Raw genomic sequence first — 9622 nt, 5'->3', positions numbered from 1 at the left:
GTTGAACTCTAACACAGAAAATCCAACTTAATCAGCAGCTGAGCAGCCTGGTGTCACCCTGTGAAGTCCAGTCAACTGCCCCTTCCACTCTCATCACCCATGAATGAAATAGATGTTCTCTGGCGTAAATATCAGGTGTCCACCTGCATGGATAATCAGGAGCTGATCTGCCAAAAGGCGATCTAAATGGAGTGGGTAACTGCTGAGCGCCCACTGGGGGCTTTTCCTCCAGAGCAGGCACTGAGCTGGGTGTCTGTCCTTTGCGCAGCCCCCAGGTCTTACGGGACAGGGAGGAGGAGCCTCCCTGGGACCCTCATCCTGCTCCAGCCTGGCTGAATTGGCAGACCAGCTGGAACGGCGCTGGCTGGAGGAGAGGAAGGGAGTCTGACAGGCAGCGTGCAGCCACGTGAGCCTCATTTCCTTTGGAAGGCAGGCTTGGCAAAAAGGGTATAGGCCTTTTCTTTCTAGAGGGATTTCCTTCTGCAGCTGCTAGAAGCCGAAAGAAAAACTTCAGTACTCTTGGACTCCTCTTACTTTACAGTTTGGGCACTTATGTGCATATTCAAATCTTATTATACATCGGCATAAGTGATGGGTTGAACCGGGACCTTAAGACTGAAGCATGGTCGGATGCTGCTCTGCCAGGAGAGCAGCTGTGAAGGTGGGTCACTGCTCCTCTGTTGGAGCAATGGGCTCCCTCTCTGTGGGTGCAGCAGCCCCTCAGTACCCCGGGGTGGGGTCTGTGCCCAGGGCCCAGACTACCATCCTGCTTGTGGAGACCATGAGGAAGGCTGCTGCTTCTTCAGAAAACCAAAGGCTATTACCACAAATGCCAGGGTAATGCATAATGCTTGGAAAAGCCCCTGCCAGGGGAGCCAGGCAGAAGGGACCCATGCTGTACTTATACTTCAAAATTCTTTTTATTTGTACATGTGCAAGAAAGAGACATGTGTAAGACGTTTTATTTGTACATGTGCAAGAAAGAGCAAGAAATTTGCTGTTATTTTTAACCCCGCTCAGCTTTTAGTTGTAAAGGGTGGGTATAACCCACGCATCACAAAACCATGGGCCATACAACATGTAAATAAACAAGGCTGTGGGACTGAGTCGGAGATGTGGAGAGGCAGTGACACTGCTGAAGGGGTGAGCAGGGACCCTTGGTGGGCTCGGAGCCAACCCTGCCTAAGACAGCTCCGTGGATTTCACATCCAGGGAGCTTGAGCTGGGGTGGGCACCCCGTCCATCCAGCTCGGCCAACCAACAACCTTCGGGAGTGATCACTCTAGGTGGGCTCTGCAGAGCTTCTCTCCTTTTTTGCTTGCCCCAGAAGATAAGTTTGTGGTTTCTGTGCCAACCACAAACAAGAAGTGGAGTTTCAACACCAGCTCTTTGGTGAAATGAAGCCAATCACCCCGAGTTTGCGGCATACAGTACACTCTCCCTCCCAAAGTGGAATGCCGCTTTGGAAGGGCAGCACTTTATCATAAAACAAGCTATTGTTGTCTGTGTTTGAGTGCAAGCAGATTAATGATGAATCAGCTTTTTATGAATGCCTCTTTTCATCCCTTCCTTATCCCTCACCTGTGTCTTGCTTTTAAGACAGATGGTGTAACTTCCTTTGCAACTTCAGCTCCCATTGCTCACTTCTCGTCTTGCCACTGGGGAGCACTCCCAGGTAGGGCAGCTCATAAATAAATCTTTCCTTACAATTGCTCAGTGACATGTGCAGCCTATAAACAATCCAGCAATGTTGAATAAGGAGCTAATTCAAGCTGGTGACCCTTAAGCATGAACTGAATACACTGAATAAAGACAGCTGCGTTATAGGTTTTGCTACTTTTGTAAAACATGCTTTGAATTAAAATAAATACATTAAATGTGAACTTAGATATGATCCAAAACAAAACCCATGTAGAGTAGAAGTATGAATTCCCAGATACACAAGACTAGCAGTCAGCTGCTTAAACGGGGTGAGTAAATCAATAAGCATTTGTGATTTCAGGATTAAAATGTGTAATGTAATGAAATTAGAGGCATCACAGAAAATCCTGCTTCGGTCTTACTCTGTTCCAAATTCATTGTTCTCAAATAGTATTTCAAAGTTTCTTTTTCTGAAAGTAAAGACAAGTGTAATTTGCGATATGTTTCCGCAAACGGCATATGCAGTTCCTCAGGACTTGCATCATTAGGGTTCTGTTAAAAAAGCCTGTATACTGCAGAGTAAGGATTTTTTTACAGTATGGAGCCCTATTAAAAGACAAACATTTCTTCCCCGCTGAAGGTCACGGGAACTGTTTCCCATAGAGCTCTGCCCAGGAGTTTCTAGTTAAATGGCAGCCATTTTATTAAAATGTCTGTTTTCTGTCAAGGAAACTTAGCACATCTTTAACTGTCAGAAAAGGCTATACAAACATATGCTATAGCAGAACACAGAATCCATATACATTTGCTAATAACATGCTCTGACTTCACTGATAAAGACAAGTTTATCAAGTCCTGGAGTTACCACTGTCGTCATTAAGGAGCCTTGCACTCAGCCACAGCTGACCATGAAGAAGTGCTGCAGGAATAATATTATCTCTACCCTCACCTTAGGGTTAGGCTGTGGTACAGGCCGTTGCATTTGTTATTGCTGTCTTATTTTCAATAGTGCTTGTAATAGCAGGAAGATATGGGGTATCTTTTCTTAATTGCAAAAACTGCTCAAGCCAAGAGCCCGGAGCCAGATCTTGTGGGGTCCCTTCCCACATCAGTACAAAGTCACTTCATCCTGGCAAGCAGCTCAGCTACTCTGTCCTCCCTACACTGAAACTGATACACTCCATCACCACATCTGAGCACGTCTCCGTCCTGAGGTCCCCACTGGGATTAGCTTCTCACGTGCTTGCTTGCTTTTATTCTCTCTTCCAGTGTATACAATGATTTTAATTTTCTAACAACACACACATGTTATTATAGATTTAAGAGAAGGTAACATCAGAGAAACAGAGTTTATGCTGAGGGCAGAAGGTGATGAGGTATTTCCTGGGGGAGTTCATGCTAAGGTCTTAGAGCTGCTAAATATTGTTGTTCTGAGGAGTTAAATCTTTGGTAATCTTAGGCGTTTATGTAAGTTTATGTTATGTGTGGTGTTCTTTAACCAATGTTTAGCATGCAGTATGAGTTATTTGGCTGGGATTTGTATGGCAACGCAGTGACAGGAGAGCAGACTACACACTGTAAACGTATGGCACATAGAAGTTTCTGAAGTTCCCACTTGAAAAGGCAGTGTTCTGCGGTACAGCACAGGCACCCTTTCATATGCGCTGCCCCAAGGCACTCTGCTGAACTCACCTTCAGCAGCTTTTGCTGTCAGGCCAAAGATTGCTTCCCTTTGAGTTTGTACGGCAATTCAATAAAGCTGGTATTTACCAGTTAAGATGCTAACACAGCATAAATATTTACTGCTGTTCCTGGGTTTGAAAGACAACTACTAAGTTTGAGGTTATGGATAGCTGGAACTGGAAAAAGATGTCCTGTGATTGCTGAAAGGTCCAAGAGGTGGCAGAAGAGAAGGCAGGAAAGATGGGAGAGATCCTGGACTTCAACAGAGGTCTGGAGAGAAGGTCCAGCCAGGGAGTCACTTTGTTTGTACAGACTGTCAAGAGACAGGACCCGACCAGGACACACAGGAGAGATGAACAGGCAGAGAAAGGGAGGTCAGGCTCAAAGCATGGACAAAATCATGGAGGAAAGAGAAAGAGAACCAGGATGAGGTAGAAGTAAAACTGATGTGATGATACTGAAGCAGACAGCACTCAAGCATCATCCTACAGATGGCCAGGTTCCAGGTACTGCCTTTAATATAGGATGAAGCATTCGCGAGGAGGGGCACGCAGGGATATATAGCCTGAGGTACAGTGAGAGCATTTTAGCACCACAGCAGAGGGGCAGTTTTGTAATCCTGCAAGAAATTTCATATAAAAGAGCTACATACTCCCTTTCTTATTATTGCAAACAATAAGAGAGCTGTCCAATATGTGTATGCTCCTACACGGCACTCTTTGAGGGACACACAAGGAAATCATGAAACAGAATAAGCACTAGAAGGAGCCAGATGGAGCTGCCTGGTTAGAGAGCAAAACAAAGGAGCCCTAAGAATAAAATGGGAAAAATGCAAAAGGAAGCAGAAAGCCAGGAGGAGCTGGAGGATGCATCCAAACCGGGATGCAGAGAGCTTGGAGAGCAGGCCAGGCATGGCTCTAGAAGCTGCCATGTAGCGTAACGAGTAGCATTCATCACCAGTATGTCTGGGATATTTCCATGAAGCTTATTTCTTCTATTGGTGACTAAGGAACCGCTGCTCTGGATCACACTCACAGTCCAGCACCTCCTGTGGAAGAACAGCCAGAAGCCATGGCCAAGGAAGAGCGAAGCCTGAAGCTGACATTAGGAAAAGATGTTGCAAGGAAAGGTTTCCCCAGGAGCGAGGCGATAGGTTCTGCCCTACAGCCTCAAAGTTTAGAACCTTCCCATTGCTCCTTCAGTTTTATTTGGTTTAACACTAGAATGTACGTGGTTACTATTGGTTTTCAAACCAACATATAATCCTCATAATTGAAAATCTCTTTAGAATAATACTGCATTCCCACTAATTACTGCACCAAATAAAATCTATTCCAAAGCATAGAAACTGTCAAGTATATGTATTGTTATTTCTTCAGTGTCAGGAATTCCCACTTTTCCCCTGGTTTTCCACCTCAAAGTTGCATTGTTCTAGCTGAAGAAGAAGTTATTTCAGGATTAGTTGTAAGAAACATCTGAGATTATTGCTGATTGAGACATAACCCAGCCCTGTTTCCACAGAAGTTCCTGCTGACCTTACATGTCATGCTTTCTTTTTATTATTTACCATATTTTCTTTTTCTAGTAAGAGACATACTCACATTTTATATGGACATTATATTTTCATGGAGATACTTTCCTAATGCTCTGCATGGGGATTTTTTGTTCTTGCCATTATCTATGAAGATTTTCATCTGAAGTTATTTTTGTTTCATTTGGCATCTACATTTGGGAAAGAGCCAAGGGAGGAAGTGACAAATCCATCGGGAAACCCTGTGATTTCAGAGCTGCGCATATCTCATTAGAAGTTGCTTCTCCCTTTGCCTATGTCATGCTAACATCCTTTTATGGGATAGTTTCTCCGTTCACATCATTAAAATATACCATCAAAGTATTTATTCATCAAAAACTGACGGGAATAAGTCTAATCTTGCCCATTATATACTCTACCATGTTTACACAGCACCCAAGACAGCAGACCTTAATGGGACATGGGGGCATGACTGTACATTAAACATAACATAGTAATAACAGCTTTACAAAAAGAATGGATCATTTGTCTAATTGCTACCTTGCTTAGAAACTATTTTGCCTGGAAGATACTAAGTCAATCACGAGTACCACCTTGCATGTGTTTGTTCCTAACATATTTCTGTAGCATCTTTCCTCCTTTGCCCAAGGCACAGTGGAAACAAACAGCAGTCACTCACTCCAGCTCCTTCCCCATGAAAAACACTGCATATTTCAGCATCAGAGAGAGGGAGGGTTTCAGTTTGCTTCTCTCAGTAACAACTCTCAGGGTCTCGAGATGCCTATTACAGTAGAAAAGCAAATGAGAATAACTGCATTGATTAAGTTGTGCCTAGCACAAGCCCTGGACAGCGATTCAGAATAATAATAAAAATATTGCAAAACAATATAAACATCAGTGCGATTAAAAAGCCTCCCTCTAAAGCAAACAAGTCAGAGCACACAGAAAGAGTGTTACATCTAAAAGCTGCCCTGAGTTGCACAATATCTAACTTCTCCTATCCGAAGCTCTCACCGTCCCTCAGAACAGCCTCCAGCAAGCAGAAGGCATCTTAGCCCGCAATCACTGGTCCCAGGAGGGCTCGGTGCCTCCATGTACGTCCTCTAACTCCTCCTGTGGCATTGCAACAATAACAGGGGAACCACAAGGATGTGGACGATCAGCAGCAAAGTTTGGAGCGAGGCTGCCTGAAAGAAAAGGGAGATAGGATGAGGGCTGCATTGAACCAGAGCCAACCAGTCAAACCATGGTCCTTACACAGCAAATAACCGTGATGACAACTTCACTCACCTTTCAGCACTGACCCCTTTTAAACAATTCTGTAGTATCTTGTGCCCTTAGTCCTAACAACGTATCACCGAAGGTGTTGACATTTAACCTGTTTGTCAACAGATCCATTTGCATCTCATTTCACTGGCACCCCATGCAAGAGGCAGTAAGTGAAGAGTATTTTAGCACAAGTGATGAAAGATGTCATTGCTGGTGCCCTTTAGCACTGCCTGCACTGCCATGAAGTATAGCTACCATTAGTAACAAGGATTTGAGTGTAATGTCTACTTTCACCCAGCAAGGTCAAAAATTTATGGTTTTGACCTTTTCTCTCTCATTTGATGTTGGAGTGGGCTCGGGTCATGTTCGCAAGGAATAATATAAAATCAAATAGAGTTGATGCAGGTTCAGTGTGAAGTGATGCAGAGAAAGGATTCCACCTCTCCCTGATAAAAATGACTTCAATGAATTTAATAACAAGGGCCATAAAGTTCCACAAACTTTATAGAAAAGGTTGTAAGGATATTAAACATTTCAAAGGGGCACACAAGAGAATGAAATTATTCCAGGAAGACCTACATTTATTCTTATCATTATGTAGTTTCTCAGATGTATTTCTCAAGGTCTCAAATATATGTTTCAAGAAGAGCAAGTCTTGTTATAGCATAAAGGTCTGTGTTAGTTAAAGCAGCATAACTTTTAAGTGCTGTGCCATTAGCAGGCTGTAAACTGCTTCGACTTCGTTTGGGTTGGTCACTTTGCACATGCAAGCTAGAGAGACACACAAGGCCTCGTGCTGCATTCCCCTGATTTGACCAAGTTGGCTCAGTTGGACTGCCGTCTATGCTGACAAGCCTGGGAGTTCTAATGGACTCTTACACTTTTCCCCGATTCTTATTTTTAAGGCCAACCGGAGTTGAACTATTTGGCTGAGTCACTGTTCAGCACGGAGTCCTCTGATGTGCACAGCTGCCGTATGGTCTCCAGCACTCTCCTCTTGCCCCGTCACCAGCAGCTCGGCACGCAAGGAGCAGGAGTGCTGCTCTCCGTGCACACCAGTGATGGAGGGCAACGGCCCAGCAACTGGGGGAAGGGGTATTTTAGGCACTGTTGGCTCCTCTCTCACTAAGCGTGACAGATGAGAGTCACAAAGTTCAGCCAAGATCAATCCTGTTAGTGTTTAGGACTGGGGATTAGCTCAACCCATTGCAGACACGGCGGCTCAGTGAGAAACCATTTTCCAAATAACAAGTTGCTCTGTAGTCTCGTTATCTGGAATGGTTTTTCTTTTTTCTTTCTTTTTTTTCTTTTCCTGCAAAGAAGGTCAATGCCATGTCCAACTGCTTAAACACATCCATAGTAACTATGCAGAGATTCAAACATATATTGTCTGTGATGCTGTAGTACAGCTGGCATAATGCATTTAATCTTGGTACAGTTTGGTTTACTTTTAATTTATTTTCTTGCTGTTTTCAACAGGTGTGAGACATTACTTTGACAAGGAAATATTTAGAGCAATTCTGGACACTCATAAAACATGCTGATATGAGAGATCTGCAGATATCCTGCAAATTTTTTGTGCTGGTATTTTTTTGCTTTGTATCTATAGACGCTCCCCCTGGCTGCAATACCCCAAGTCTAAGCAAATGTAGCCTTCCTCAAAGATAATCTTTCCCAAATTTCCTGCTAAGATGCATAACTTCATCAGTTCCCCAAGTTTTGGATCTGAGTTTGGGACTTCTGCCAGAAAATGGAATGCCTATTTGCGTTCAAGCTATCCATTCTAGCGTGCATACAAGCTGTCCTCTGCTGTCAGGGACTTCAGCAAGAATTGTTGCTTAACAGTGTCTTTGGAAATATCACGTCATACATAAGGTATGAAATAGATTGTTATTGTTATATGGATATTTTTAACACATTTGAGCATTGAGCAATTAATACAAACACATTTTTATTCCTGTTAGCTAAATCCCTTGGTATCTAGCGTGCTTCCTCTCCAGCTTTTGTAGTCTAGCAGGAGATGTAATTTGTACCAGCCCACCCAGGGCAAGGGAGCAAGAAAAAAGCTATATGTTGCATATCTTTTCTTGCTGCTTCTCACTGTTACAGTGACCTTTCTCCCTGCTGTGAAACTTCACGGCCAAATTTCCTCCCCAATACCACAGGATGCTGCAAGACTAACTAAACAAAATGCTGGGGAAAAAACAAAGAGCACAGTTAAATGGTGATTAGCAAGGATAACAAGACAAATAGGAATAGCTGTTACAACACAGGTTCTAACCCCAGCAAGACCACTATGAGAGAATATTCTATCTAGTAATGTTCCTTGTCAAACTTAATGGATTATAACTACCTTGGCTGCTCCTTATACAGATACTTTAAATTCACTGTAAAACCATGAGACAGATATACTAAACACCCGCCTCTGGCCATCTGCTCGTCATCGTTGCAGCTCGTGACTTGCCTTGCATACCGCTGTTGTCTACTACGTCCATGCTCAGGCCTCCCTTTCTGGTCAAGAACATGGAGGCACAGAAACTCTCATAACTATGGGGCATCTTCAGATATGCCGGTCCTTGCCCAGGAACAGCGCAGCAGCATGTTGTGTTTGTTACTACAGGTGGCCAACACTTTTCCAGGCAGTCTGACTCCTCTGGGGAATATTGGTTTTTTAATGCCACTCAGTTTTCACAGCGTTGGCTTTATATGGAACGAATCGACTCCTAGAAACTACAAGAAACAAGAATCTTTTAAACTTTGCCATTCCTAAAGTGCTGTTAGATTGAGCCCTATGCTTCTGTTCCTCTGGGTCCCCCCAGCCCGCCCAGCCCCTCAGGCTCAGGAGGCAGCGATGCCTGGGGCACCGTGCGAGGCTCAGCCCAGCGCGGGAGCTACACCCCTGCAGTGGAACAGGCACGTGAGCCACAACACCTGTAAATTACTGCAGTAGAATATACTTACTCAAATGCCTGGTTTTCAGCAAAAATAAGGATAAATTTTAGCTTTTTGTGTTTTTTTCCCGTGTAAAAAATTCATTTTTACATTATTATTTAGTTCTCTACCTGCTTGCTGGATATCAGCATTTCAAACCTCACCACCACAGTAGCTGCAGAGCATTACCGCTAGTACAAGAACATGACACCATGCTCAGAAATACAATTTTTAAAGCAAGGGTTACCCCACTAAATATTTTATGCTTTTTGTTTTGCTTTTTGCTTAGCGATTAGAAAGTGCCCTTTGTTTGTGTTTTGACAGAATTATTGTAGTAGGACACTCTACCAAAAAAGGCAAGAAAAGAGTCCAGTTTCATGCCAGTCAAGTGTTGTCTTCTTATTTTTCTAGCAATGACAGAGTCACAAAATAGGAGTATTTCAGATGTGGGCAATCTGGAATTTGGTTAAACAGGAATGAAACAAAATCTACAAGTGACAATGTGCTTTTGTAACAAAGATTACCTCAAACTCAGGAAACGTTACACAGTAAACCTCTCCTTGTTTG

The sequence above is a fragment of the Platalea leucorodia genome (assembly GCF_965183815.1).
Source record: "Platalea leucorodia genome assembly, chromosome: 1".
In the NCBI taxonomy this organism is placed as follows: domain Eukaryota; kingdom Metazoa; phylum Chordata; class Aves; order Pelecaniformes; family Threskiornithidae; genus Platalea; species Platalea leucorodia.
The sequence above is the reverse complement of the archived record's forward strand: the minus strand, read 5'-3'. Positions refer to the sequence as shown.